Raw genomic sequence first — 14,614 nt, forward strand, 5'->3', positions numbered from 1 at the left:
ACTTGCTCAATTTTAGCAATAAGGTCTTGGGCCCATAAAATTGTTACAGGCCAAGGAGATGGCATTAAGATATTTACACGTGACATGCCCTGTATTTATATGCAAGCTATACCCTATGTTATGCTTTCCTATGGATGTTTTTAACCCTACAGAAAAAATGTAAAGACCAGCTACTGGCATATGGAAGCATTTTCACATGGCAAATTATATGGAAACTAGGGAGAACAAAAAAGATTTGTAAATACTACCAGTTTAAATGCACCTTTTCAAATTCTGTTAGGAGACCTAAATCTCCCTGCATTCAACTAAAACCAATCAACATTTATTGAAAACCTACTATGTGCTAAACTCTTTCTAGAAGCTTTATCATATGTTATCTGATTTAATTTTTAGAACAATCCTATGAGGTAAGCATTTTTTCCATTGTTTTTTATTGTATATATTTAAGGTATACAAAATGATGTTCTGATATACTTACACACAGTGCAATGATTACTATAGTCAAGCAAATTAACATATCCCTCATCTCATATAGTTACCTTTTTTGTGGCAAGAGCACCTCAAATCTATTCTCTTAGCAAAAATCTTGAGCACAGTATGATATTATTAACTATAGTCCTCATGTTCACATTAGATCTCTAGACATATTCATCTTACATGTCTGCAACTTTGTAGCCTTTGACCTATGTCTTGCCATTTCCTTCCTCCTCCCCAACCCCTCATAACCACCATTTTATTCACTGCTTCTATGTACTCAACTTTATTTTTGGATCCCACATATAAGTGAGACCATGCAATACTTTTCTTTCCATGTCTGTCTTATTTCACTTATCATATTGTCCTCCAGGTTCATCCATGTTGTGGCAAATGGCAGGATCTCCTTTTTTAAGGCTGAATAATATTCTATTGGATATATAAACCATAATTTCTTTATTCATATCTTGGCTGATGCTGCAAGGAACATGGAAGTGTAGATATCTCTATAAGATGCAGGTGCTGATTTCATTTCCTTTGGATATACACCCAGTAGAGGAATTGCTGTGTCCACAATGAGATGTCACCTCACACCTGTTAGAATGGCTATTACCAAAATGAGAAAGATAATAAATTTTGGGAAGAGTATGGAGAGAAGGGAACCTTTCTATGCTGTTGGTGGAAGTGTCAATTGGTGCAGCCATTATGGAAAACAGTATAGAAGTTAATTTAAAAATTAAAAATAGAGGTAAGTATTTTTGATTCTGTTTTACAGTTGAGAAAAACTAAAGTCCTGAGAGATTGGGTAATATGTCACTGAGCAAGGAGGAAGTGAAGCCAGGACTTTCTGACAGCAAATCCAATGTTCTCCCCACTTTACCAATCTCCCTAATTAATAGTAATTATTATTTAATACTTAATTAATACTAACAACCCACTGCATCTTATAGCAAAGAGATAATGTCCTCATTTTTACTAAGAACTCATTCAGTCCTTTTGACAACACTCAAGGGTAGGCAGAGAATGATATTACCATTTTACCATGGGACAACAGGAACACCAGGAGATTCAGTGACTCTTCATAGGCCACAAAGCTCATAGTGGCAGAGCAAATGCTTCAGCCCTATTCTGATTTATATATATATATTCTATTTGCTACCTCAGAGTTAAGAAAGGGGAATTAACATTACTGTATACCTCCTTTGTTTTAGTCTGCTAGGCATTTTACAAACATGACTCCTAATACTCACCACAACCCTGAAAACTAGAAATAACCCCATTTTATAGATGTATAGACAATGGCTTAAAAGAAGTTGAAGTTAATCAGTGTTGGAACTGATTCAAACCCAGCTCTGTAAGACACTGATATGATTACATATTAAACACAAACACATGCGCGCATACACACACACACACACACACACACACACACATATATCGCTTAAAGTGGAGAAAATTGTGATGAAGAAAGTGCAAATAGCTCTTACCAAATCTTTTTATTTGGAAACTCCTAGTCTTAATCACACAAAAAAAATGTTTTAAATCACCATTTTTACATATCTACATAGAACAAGCAAATAGAGACAAAATTCTCTCAGTGGGTTCCATATAGCCAAGATTATATTTGAATGAAGAAAGAAAGGCATTCCAAAAGCACTTGGACATTCCTATGCATGTCCACTGCCTGGATAACTTCAAATAACTACTTTCTTCATGCCATTTATCCAGCCTCATTCTTGGAAGTGGTGTCCTTGCGATCAAGGTATAAACATATTAGTGCTTAGAACTACAGCACTAGCAAATGGATAGACAACTGAGCAAGTAGACAAACTTGTGTTCAGAATGAGAACAGCATGAAAAATAGGACTTTCACAAACATATGGACAATCACAATTGCTAGAAAATATGTAAGATTTTACCAAAGAGAATGACCAAGAAAGTATTTGTTTTGCTAATTAACATCTCAAAATGTAATACTAACAATCATTGAGACCTACATGTGCTTTTTACAGTTTACAAAACATTTCGCACATAAAGTTCATTTGATTTCAGATTACGTAACATTTTAATCCCACTGTCTGGCCCATAGTAGGTTTTCAATAAATGCATGTTGCAATGAACTAAATTGAACAGAGTAAGAATTATTATTCATTTTAAACACTTAAGAAAATGGAGGTTCAGTAAGTTAAGTTAAGTGACTTGCCTGGTGTCAAATATAAGCTTTCACACATTAATTTCTTTTGCTCTATTGTGGGTCTTTCAGAAGCTACTCAGCTGTATATGTTAACATGGAGTCACATTAGACCATATGACATACATCAAAATTAGATATTTTTCTATTATGCCTCTCCATTTTAGTTAGAAAACTTGGATTTGATTTAGGTTTCCAGAATAGAACTCCTGAGGAATTCAAATCCAGATTTTTGAGTGATCCATATGTCTGAATCAGTGTGTTTTTGTCAAACATCCTTTACCTCATGGCTCAGATTTTCTTAATTAAATGAAGTCAAATAAAAATATATGCAAACTGAAAAGCACTGTGTTAATTAATATTAGCTGATACCAGTGAGATATATATAGTAAAGTAATTCCTTTTAAAAAGAAAGAAAGAATTGTCTGTCCAGTAAAAAAAATGTATTATCACACATCTTGGACTCAAAGATTAAAAGACAAATATAATTGGTAAAAGTACTTTTATATTAAACTATACTGCAAAATAGGTTGAAAGTTTGGAGCTTGATATTCGAAAGGACAATCAAATGTTGCAGAGACGGAGAACTATTAGGGATTCAGTCCATTATCAAAATCAAAGATTTACGTCTTATAATATGATCACATGGTTTTCACGTATTATAGACTCAACCTTCTTGATGTCTTCAATCTTTTAAAAGCTGCTACTTTTTAAAAAAGTTTTTAAAGGTACCGAAAATGAATGTATACTATATTATATTCAAACACAGTAGATATTCATTGAATGCCTGCTAGATGACAGGTGACTATAAAAAAAAAAAAGCCATTCCTATCCATATTTTACAGATGAAGAAGCAGGAGTTTAGACTGGTTAGGTCACTTACTCAAGATAATGAAGATAAAAATTAACAAAGACATAAATTAAGCCCAAGTATTCCAATGTTGTACCCTATACTCAATTTTCTAAACTTTTCTGCAAGTTTTAAAATAGATAAATGTATGGATCCAGGATGACAACACTAACAGCCTTTTGCTCTTTTTATTATCATCTTTTTATCAACGTGATTATTTTTAACATTTGGTTCCATTTAATAATTTCTTAATCGTTCTCTATTTTGTACATTTATTTAAAGATTAAGTTATTAAAATCAACATAACAAAGAGACTTCTGGTGTTAAAGTGACCTCTTCTTTCAGATATTACTCCCAAAGCAACAAGAAGCATAAATAACAGAATGCAAAGTCCTTTTTTTGGCAAAACTAAGAAATATCTCTAATCCCAAACCACTGTACATGATTAAGAGATATGTGGGATTACCCTAAGAAAAGAAGCCTGCAGCAGCAGATCTTAAACATGTCAGGAAAGCACAACCACCAAAACAGATGGTGCACTATAAGAAGGAAAAAGCAATAATCAAACCTTTGGGGGAAAAAATAAGAATGAGATGCCCAGGCTACAAAGAGTAGCAGGAAATAAGCAAAGACACAGACAGATATGCCATTTTTGCAAGAAGCAGTCTGTTGATGAATAATAACAGGAGAAAAGGTACAAAGGCTGGGGAAATTAAAAATGTACACACTTAAACAACTATCTCACACAGAGAGAGAGAGAGAGACACCTTTATATTGATATGTTAATATAAACAACTTTACTATGAAATAGAGAAACTCCTACTAGTCTAGAAAACAGCTTGATCCCTTTCCCATAAACTTCCAACACATACAGTCTAAGAACTCAAGAACTCATTTATTCAAAAGTAGGTAATATTCAAAAAGAGTCAAATACTCTTTAAGACAAAAAGGAAGAAATGGACAAAAATTGCTTTTCTCACCTCGCAAAATGATGCATATATAGAAATTCATTGGGAAATGTTGTCAACAAAGGAAAAATCATGACTAAATTTACTGCCACGAATCAAAGAGCATTAAAAAAAATACCAAAGAACCCAAAATAGAAATACAAGAGCATAGGGATAATATAACGAAATAACAGAAGAAAGTAAAATATGAGAGGTCAGAGCCAAGAAAACATAGAAAGGAAATATAAAAACATTAAAGTAATGAAAACCACCTTATAAGTACACACAAAAAAAGAATAGTCTTATGAAAACACAGTAAAGATAAGGAAGATAAGATTGCAAAAAGTAAACAGTGTTAAATGGAAACAAAAAAAGTAGTTATATAGCTTACAGAAAAATTATACTAATGAAAAACAGACTAAGGAGAACTTTCATACCTATGATCAGTATTCCTGAAGAAGAGAACAAAACACAAGAAAGAAAATCAAGATATATTTCAAGAAAACTTTCAGGGAAAAAAAACACTTGAATCTACAGACTGAAATGGTCCATTCTGTATGAGAAATGAGTATATTATAGGAAAACTAACAAAAATATACCTCAGTAATGCTATTATATTTCAAAAAATAGAGAAACCTCTGGATATTCAAATAAAAATATTATATATAAAAATAAAACATACCAAGCTGATCTCAGGTTTCTCTGTGGCAATTTCCAAGACTAGAGCATGGTGACACTATGCTTGAAAAATTCTCTGGGAAGAATTTGAATAATGCAAGTGTAAAGACAAGAGAAAAATATTTTGAACTTTCAAATACCCAGAGAATATAAATTATAATGAGCTCTTTTTGGAAAAGCTACTAGAGTTAAAAACTGAAGTAAATTGAGAAATGAATTTTAAAATTATGACAAAATGTCTAGCAGTGATCATGGAATTTAGGTAGCCACAAGCCTATATATCTAAAACAATTGTGGGAATTATAAATACAAAATATAAATGTTATCAACTATTATAATATATAAATAATATAAAAAGCATATATAGAGAATATATGCTAATATAGATGATATAAGAGCCAAAAAAGAAAATTAGAGAAATAAGGGCTAGAGAAAATGTCTAATGGATACTGCCTTTAAAAAAAAAATAGAGAATTCAGTATATTATATAGTTATAAAAATAAAGATAATAAATAAGAGAACTTTAAACAGAATATAAGTCTAAATAATTATCAAAAAGAAGACAGATCATTTGATTAAAAGATTTTTTAAAGAATTGATAAAAAAATGAATATCACAAGATTCAGTTGCAGAGTTGAGTAAACTATTTATTAAAGCCATTAATGTAAATGAGATAAATTCATGTATTAACTAGAAAAAAGCTAAAATTAAATCACAAAGAAAATTCATCTCTATGCCATATATAACAAGGACAGATAAAACAATGTGATCCAGAAAAGTAAGTTTAAAATGAGCAAAGGCATTCAAGAAAATGTAAAGAAAAATGTGGATCATATTCTAATAAAAGACAATGTCAAGTCCGGAAAACAACCCAGAAAGGACTCTCTATAATGATAGAGGCTCCAATCCACATGATTACCTAAGTAACTATATGCAAAATGATACATATCAAATTTTATTTAAAAAAAACTTGAGTCATAAAAGGAGAAGCAGACAGAAATGTATTCATACCAAGAGTTTTTAAATTTTCATTTCTCTGCCAAAGCAGACAAATGAAATGAGTAAGGACAAATAAAAATGTAATAAATAAAGTATATTTAATTGATTTATACAGGAATGTTTTCTCTGAAAAAAGAGCAGACACCTTTTTGTAAGTGTCCATATAACATTCACAAAATTATTCATCTACTAAACCACACAGTAAACCTCAATAAACTCACAATAGAATTGAGCTTCCTCAACCTGATAAAGGACATGGACAGAAAAAACCCCATAGCTTATATCATACTTAATGGTGAAAAACTGAAAGCTTTTCCTCTTAAATCAGGTACAAGACAAAATTAATACCATGTCAGAGTCACACAACAAGTTGGTAAACGTAACACAAGGTGATTCTTGTATTACGTTTTTACAATGGCAGAAAATAATCACAAACACAAAATATAAAGAAATAAACTTAATAAGACATATTCAAAATAAATGCAACCTTAAAACTTTCAGAAGAACCCAGGAGAAGGCTTACAAAAATGGAAGGAGTACTCCACTCTCAGATAGGAAGACACAATATTAGGAAGATGTCTGTTCTCTCTAAACTTATCTATAAATTTGACCTGAGCCTAAAAGGAAATAGAATTTTTATTTTTAGAATTAGACAAATTATAAATTACATGTGGCAAATTAACATGTAAGAATATACAAGGAAAATTTTAAAGGAACAGTAATAAGGGGGAGCTACCCCTAACAGATACTATTGATTAATTAATAAATTTATAGTATCTTATTTATTAATTAACAAATCAATTATTAATTGATATTCATTAATAAATACTTTTAATTAAATTAGCAAGATTAAATCAGAGTGGTTCTTGTGCATTAGTAGAATTTAGAAGTGTAAAAATACATAAGAAATTTAGTAGGTGATGAGATAGTCATGTGGGGAAACAATAGATTGTTCAATAAATAAGTAATCTTCTAGAAAAAATAAACATTCCTACCACACAAATATTACATAGACCCCTGCCACAAATAAATTACAGAAGAATAAATGGCTTAAATGTGAAAACTGAAACCTAAGAATTCTACAAAGAAATATGGAATTATTTCATAATCATAGAGTGAACAGGGATATTCTCAGTATGATATGAAACCCAGAAATCATAAAAGATTGCTATATCTTTCAAATTGTATGCATGGTAAATAAAAAATAAATAAAATAAATAGACAAAAATCTGGAAGAAATTACACATACTAATTCCATTTTTTGTGTGTATATAATAAGAGCTACTAAAAATCGACAAGAAAATGACCTACCACCTTAAAGAAGTGTTGGCAAAGAACAGGAATGGGCTCACAGATGAGGAAATACAAAACTTTTAGATATATGAAAAAAAGCTCAAACTTACAAAAAAAGAAATAAAAATTAAAACTAAAATGAGATGCTGTTCAGTTGGCAAAGGTAAACAATATTCTAAAATTCTCCATTTTTCAGGGGAGGGAAAATAGGAAAACTACCCTATTTTATTGTTAGAAGCTTAAGTTAGCACAAAGACCACTTGAAAACATTGATTTAAAAGATCCAGTGAAAAAGACACAATAGTGAGGAATAAATTTCTAAACTGAAAATGGTTAAATATTGCTGAGAGAAATTAAAGAAAACTTACCTGATAAATGAAAAGATATATGCATTAATAGATTAGAAAACTCAGTATTGTGAAGGTGTTAATCCTCCCTAAATTGGCATGTAAATTTTATACAACAGATTTTTCCTTTTTGTTTTCTTTTCTCTTTTTCCTTTTTTTTACTTTCAAAATTTATAAGGGAAAGACAAAAGAACTAGACCAGAGAAATGGAACAAAGCAGAGTGCACAGAGAGAGACCCACTCATAAGTACACAAGTGATTTCAACAAAGATGCCAAAGCAATTAAATGAGAAAAGAAAGGCTTTCTAGCAAATGTTGCTGGAACAACTTAAAAAAATATGAAGATAAAAAGGATTTCAAAACCTATCTTGCAACACATACAAAAATTAATTTGAGATGGAGCATAGACCCAAATGTAAAGCCAAACTATAAGATATCTAGAAGAAAGCATCAAATAAGTTGACTGCAAACTAGGAATATAAAAATATTTCTTAGGGAGAATACAATAGGCTGTAATCATAAAAGAAAAATATTGATAAACTAGAATTCATCAAAAATAAAATCATCTGTTCTTCAAAAGACATTGGTAAGGAAATAAAAGGCAAGGCACAGATTGAGAGAAAATATTCATAGTACATTTATCTGACAAAAGATCTGTACCCAGAATATATTTAAAATGTGTATTCATCAGTAGGAAAAGATAAATAATCCCAATTTTTAAATGGCAAAAGAATTGAAGAAATATTTTATAAAAATAAGAACATATGAATGGTCAATAAACATATTCAAAGGTCCTCAAGACCATTAGCCATAAAGGAAATGCAATTTAAAACCACAAGGAGATACCAATTCATACTCATTCGAATGAATAACATAAAAAGAATGATAATACCAAATATCGGTGAAGATGAGAAGAAACTTGAACTCTTATATGCCGGTGGGTATATAAAAACTGCTTGTCAATTCTTACAAAGTTAAACATACATCTACTCTATGACCTGGAATTTCTATTCTACATATTTACTGAATAAAAATGACTATATATATCTCCACCAAAAACATTTACAAGAATGTTCTTACCAATTTATTCATAATGGACTCAAACTAAAAATAACTCAACTGTCCATGAATAAGAGAATGGGAGGAAGTTGTACTATAGTCACAAAATGTAATACTACTACCCAGCAATTTAAAAAAATGAACTACAGATACACCCAGCAGCATGGAATTAAGCTCCGAAATATGATGAGCAAAAGTGTGCATACAGTATGATTCCATTTGTAAGAAGTTCAAGAATAGGCAAAACTAATCAACGACGTTAAGACAGTGGTTATGTATGGGGGGAATTAGGATTTATTAGAAAGGATATAAAGAGACTCTGAGGTGATTAAAATGCCCTATATATCTTGACTGGGGTGGTGAGTTACATGAGTGTATTCATTTACTGAAACTTAACAAATTTGACCCTTAGTATATATGCATTTTCCCTAAATTAAAAAAAAAAAGAAAAAATGTACCTTAACCCTGAAATTCTACTTCTAAGAATTTATTCTAAAGTATAGTATTCATTGCAAAACATTGGAAACATCCTAATATCCACCGATATCTACAATGGAATACTATTATGAAGTCTTTAAAAAGAATTAGGCACCATGATTAATAAAGAATAAAGTTTAAAAGGCAAGGTACAGAGCAGTGCATAAGACATACTACCACACAAATTTAAAAAAAAATACATAAAAAGTATCTAGAAGAATACAAAATGAATTGTTAATTCCGTTGTCTCCAGAAGATACGTGGGAGAGACTTACTTTTCAGTAGTCTTACTTTTCTCTCCCACTCAATAGTTATCCTTTTGTATTTTTTGAACTGTGTATCATTGTGCATATGTAATCTATTTCTTTCAAGTGATGAAATTAATTATTTAACTATATTTTTTTAAAAACCTCATTACATAATAAATGTACTTACATAGTTTTTAGAAACAATACTGAATGAAAAACGTGTCAAATGAGAGTTAGACCTAAATATTACAGATGTTCAGAGAGAAAGAGATGACTTTATACTATGTATCAATGGGAAATCAAGGAAGACTTCAGAGAGGAGAGGAGGAGTGTATGGAAGTTTGAACCAATAGTCATATACTGACAGGAATAAAACAGAGTGCATCAGAGACAGCATCCAGATAGAGGAACTGGCAAGGGCGTTGGTGGTATAGTGGTGAGCATAGCTGCCTTCCAGATAGAGGAACTGGGACTTGTTTAGAAAACAGAGGACAGTGGAAACTGTTTTAAAAAGTACACAGGTGGCCTTAGCCTGAATACTGAAGGCTCATTCAACATACTTTATTGATTTGATTCTAACCCCCAACCTTGTTTCTTCTAAACTTACAGCATTAGATTCTTTTCTATTAAAGGAGGTTGAGGGGAAAAGAATAGAATAGAGGGAAAAAAGGAAGAGGAGAGAAGAACAAGTGTCAGGACAGAGCATCAAGCTGGGATGGAGTTCACTGGAAGGGAAAGTGAAACACATTTGAAATAGAGAAAAGTAAAGATTTTGTTGATTTTGATTTTGTTGATAAAGAAACAGAAATGAAAGGAGAAGGGCAGTCGCTTCCTTAGGACCCAGGATAGGTAATCAGACACGAGGGGATAAAAGGACAAAAGACATATTAAATAACTGTTTTCCATCTGCAGTTACAAACGAAGAAAGTGGATAGTTAGACAAAACAAGGATCAGGTTTCCAGGAATGAAAATGAGGGGCAGATAAATATCAGAATGCAAACTAAAAGTCTTTGGAAATTAAGACACCAGGATCTCACAAAAGCATGAAACCTGTGCAGGAAGGAGAATCCAGCATGTGGACAAGACTTGGCAGACCAGCTCTTGAGTTCATTGTATTCATCACAGCTCACTGGGCCTGGCAAAAGCTGCCCCCTCTCGAAATGAATTCTATGCACAGAGATGAAAACAGAGACTTCCAGGGGCTACTCATTAGCTTACAGTGGTAAGGTTGCAGGCTTCTACCTCTCTCCCAAGAGAAGGCCTATCCCAGGATCTGCACCTTACTCTAAGTTAGTATTTGCTCAGACTTAGGCTGTAGAATAGCTCAACCTAGTCTTCATCTCTCTTAAAGCTCAGTCCCTGTAATATAGCAGGAAGATGTCTAAGTGTATTAAAAAATCCATCCATCCATCCATTCATTATTTGGACGAGCATCTATTGGTCACCAAACTAGGTACCTGCTACAATGCTAGGAACTGCTGAAATAAATTAAAATTAATTTTCATGAAGGCACCCCAATCTAGTGGGAAGAGGGAAGCAGTCAGTTATATAAACCAGACATAGCAAAATGTTCACTGTGGAATCTGGATGATGGAGATACTGGCTTTCACTGTATATCAGCTATCAATTTTTCTGTAATTTTGAAAACCTTGTGTAATAAAATGGGGAAAAAAACAATTACAATACAACATGACAAGTGTTTACTGGTGTTTAGCCCCAAATTGGGCTCATTTTGATAAGTGAGGAGGCCGTCATTTTTCCAGTGATCATTAATGGGTGCAACACAAAAGGCGTTCTTGTGGTCAAGTAGGTCAGGTAAGCATTGGGTTAAACTAAAGTAAACATGTTCACTTACTACTTTATTGATGCCCCAAAGATGTTCTATGCAATATGACTCTTCAAGATCAGATTATAATATGTAGAATTTTCCAGGCTTATTTGACTATGACTTTTCCCCCTGGGCATATATCAGCATTAGTGTTCTAAGGAATAGACAGTGGGAAATACTAGATTTAATATTAATTCCCCAGAGCTATGTCCCCTGAGAAATGTAATGAGATTGCAGAGGTAGTTCCATGGCACTGTATATGGGGATTCTTTTTTTAGCTCATAGTCTAAATAGAAATTTGCTTTTCTCATGCCTAGTCTAAGGCACATGTTTCAGGCACACAGTCTAGTATTTTAGCATTATAATCATGCATAGAGAAACCGGGTAATGGCTTTATGAAGGCCATGATAAAGCCTTCATATCTTACAAAGATAGGAAGAACAGAAACACAGAAATGAATTGATTTTCTAAAAGCCCAAGCATAATGACTTACTTCAAACAAATGTATGAGCAAAATATACAAACTTTGAAAATATTTAGTTAAGAACCCTACAAGGAGAAAGGGGCATCTCAGTCCAGAATGACACAGACCCTATAGGAGAGGACAAGCAGAATGGAACAAGGTAAGCAGCAAAGTCATTTATGTTGCCCCAGAAGCTTAGCCTCCTTTCCTAGGGAGAACTGGAGATAGATATCAGAGCCTCACAGCATAGTGCTCAGAATCATGCCCAAGCAGGACTGTATAGTACAACACATCATTCTCATACAAGAAGACATTTTCAACAAGTCCTTTTGTTATTTCATTCCCAAATTAAAGAACCCATCTAGGTATTGTGTAAGGTATGCATATGTCCACATTGGTAGGAATCCACCAGACAGTAACTGTAAAATTTTGCTTCACAGAGTGGGTAAACTAAATAAACAGATGACTTCAGAGAATGCTCTCTTAACAAGCCTAACCTCTCTCTTTGGAGTCCTATATCTTGATAATAGAAGTACTCCAAATATCACCCTCTATTTTAGTTATTTGTTTACATTTTCACATAATTCTGAGAACATTTTTATAGTGCATTAAAATTATTTGTATATGCATTGACCTCCCCGATCAGACTGTGAGCTCATGGAAGATGGACTGCACCTTTTTCAGTCTTATATCCCATGTGTAAATTCTGAAGGTCCTGGTATGCCGTTCTAAAGAGCTTGGATTCTGTCCCAAGAGCAAATGGAAGCACTAGAGGCTTTTAATAGGGTCAGATTTTAATAGGGCTAGATTTGCATTTAGAAAGCCCTTTGGCTGGATTGTGAGCAGTAGATTAGAGGCAGGAAGCCAGGTGGCAGAAAGGCCAGCGTGAAGGCTATGGCAGTCGTGCAGGTGAGAGATGGAGGGGCTGAAACTAGGGCACTAGCTCAGGGGAGGGGACACTCAGAGGGTTTGTAAGACATAGAAAGGGCTGGAAAATTTGGTAACTCATGAGATGCCAGAGATGAATAAGAAGGTGTAGCCTTAAATGACTGATGTTTCTAGCTGTGGTGACACCAGTGGTTGAAAAGGGGGATATGGGAGGGAACACTAGGCTGAGAGACAAGAGAATTAACATGTTCATCACAAACTGCCCTTTCTTGGGAAGCTAGTGCCGTGGAAACACAGAGAAATTGAGATAGTCTCTAACTTACCACCAGGCTAGGTTCAAACTGTTTGTTAACAAGTCAATTGCTTAGAAATTGGAATGCATTTTTTTCAAAAGAAACAATACTACAGATGCTAATTGAACCTGAAGGCGATTTACTCTCAATAGCCATAGAGTCTGCTATCATTTCTGTGGGAGGGAGGGCAAGGTTCAGGAAAAAGCCCTAAGAACACGGGAAGGAAGCTTAGGACCTGGATCTATGTTCAGCACTTACTAGTCTTTTCATCTGTTTCCTTAGGTCCTCTACAAACAAAATGAAGATTCAAAATGATGCTTTGCTTACCTAGGAGGGTTGTTGTAAAGCTCAAGGGAGACATTCTATATGAAAACATTTTGTATAGCACCGCATGTCTTATAAATCTAAAATTTAAAAGTAGCCAATCAATTATCCAGTACTACAGAAGGGTAAATGATTGTGAAAAGCAGGATTTGAAAAACAGTTCAGAGTTTAGTCCTTTAAGCATGACAACATTTTTTTTCTGAAATATTAATGACTTTAGAGGCATGTAAAGTTTTCCAAAATATTGCTTATCTTACAAAGTGTCCTGAACATGAGACTAGGAACTTAATAACTACTTGTTGAGTAGACTTTGGAGTTAATTTTATGAACTTATCCTGAGATGGCAGCTCTTTCTTGGTCTCTCCTGCTGATTCTTTCTCATCTTCCCGACCTCTTAAATGGGAGGATCTCAAGGACTTAGGCATCAGATCTATTTACTTCTCTGTCTGCACTCACTTTCCAGGGGACTTCATTCAGTCCCATCCCATGGCTTTAAATTCCATCCATACACTCATGACTTCCAATTTTATGTCTCTAGTTTTGGCATTTCCCTTGAACTTTAATCTTGTATATGCAACTGCCTACTCAACAGCTTCTTTGTATGTCAAATAAGTATCCTAAATTTAACACGTCCAGAATGATTCTTGTTTCCCACTCATGCCCCTAACTGCAAAACCTGCACCTCTTTCCCATTGCCTCAGATCAATAAAATCCATGGAGTCAGCCTTGACTTCTCTTTTTTTTTTTCACAGTCTTGTCCAATCTATTAGCCAACACGGGCTGCTCTCTATCTTCAAGGTCAGTTCATACTCCAGCCACTTCTCACCATCTCCCCCGCTACTTCCCTGACTAAGCCACCAACCAGCATTTGTCCTATAGATTATTTAACTTTGCCTCCTATGGTCTATTTGTCACAGAGTGGCTGCTATGCTAGGGCCATGTTTATAATTCAAATCCTGTCACCCCTTTGCTCAAAACCCTGCAATGGCTCAGAATAAAATCCAACATTCTTTTAAGGACCTATTTAGGTCCTGGTCGTCTGACCCACTTCTCTCTTGACCCCACTCCTAGACCAGAGTACTAATTTTACCTCCGAGCCTTTGCTCAAATTATTTCCTGTCCCTGAAACTCTCCCTTTGATATCTGCAAGGCCCACTCTCTCACTTCATTCCATTCTCCATTCAAATCTCATGTCATCAGAGAAGCCCCAAACCATCCTCCAGCTCCATCATTGGAGCTGGGCTATCCCATTGC

The sequence above is a fragment of the Lemur catta genome, chromosome 10 (assembly GCF_020740605.2).
Source record: "Lemur catta isolate mLemCat1 chromosome 10, mLemCat1.pri, whole genome shotgun sequence".
Classification (NCBI taxonomy): Eukaryota; Metazoa; Chordata; class Mammalia; order Primates; family Lemuridae; genus Lemur; species Lemur catta.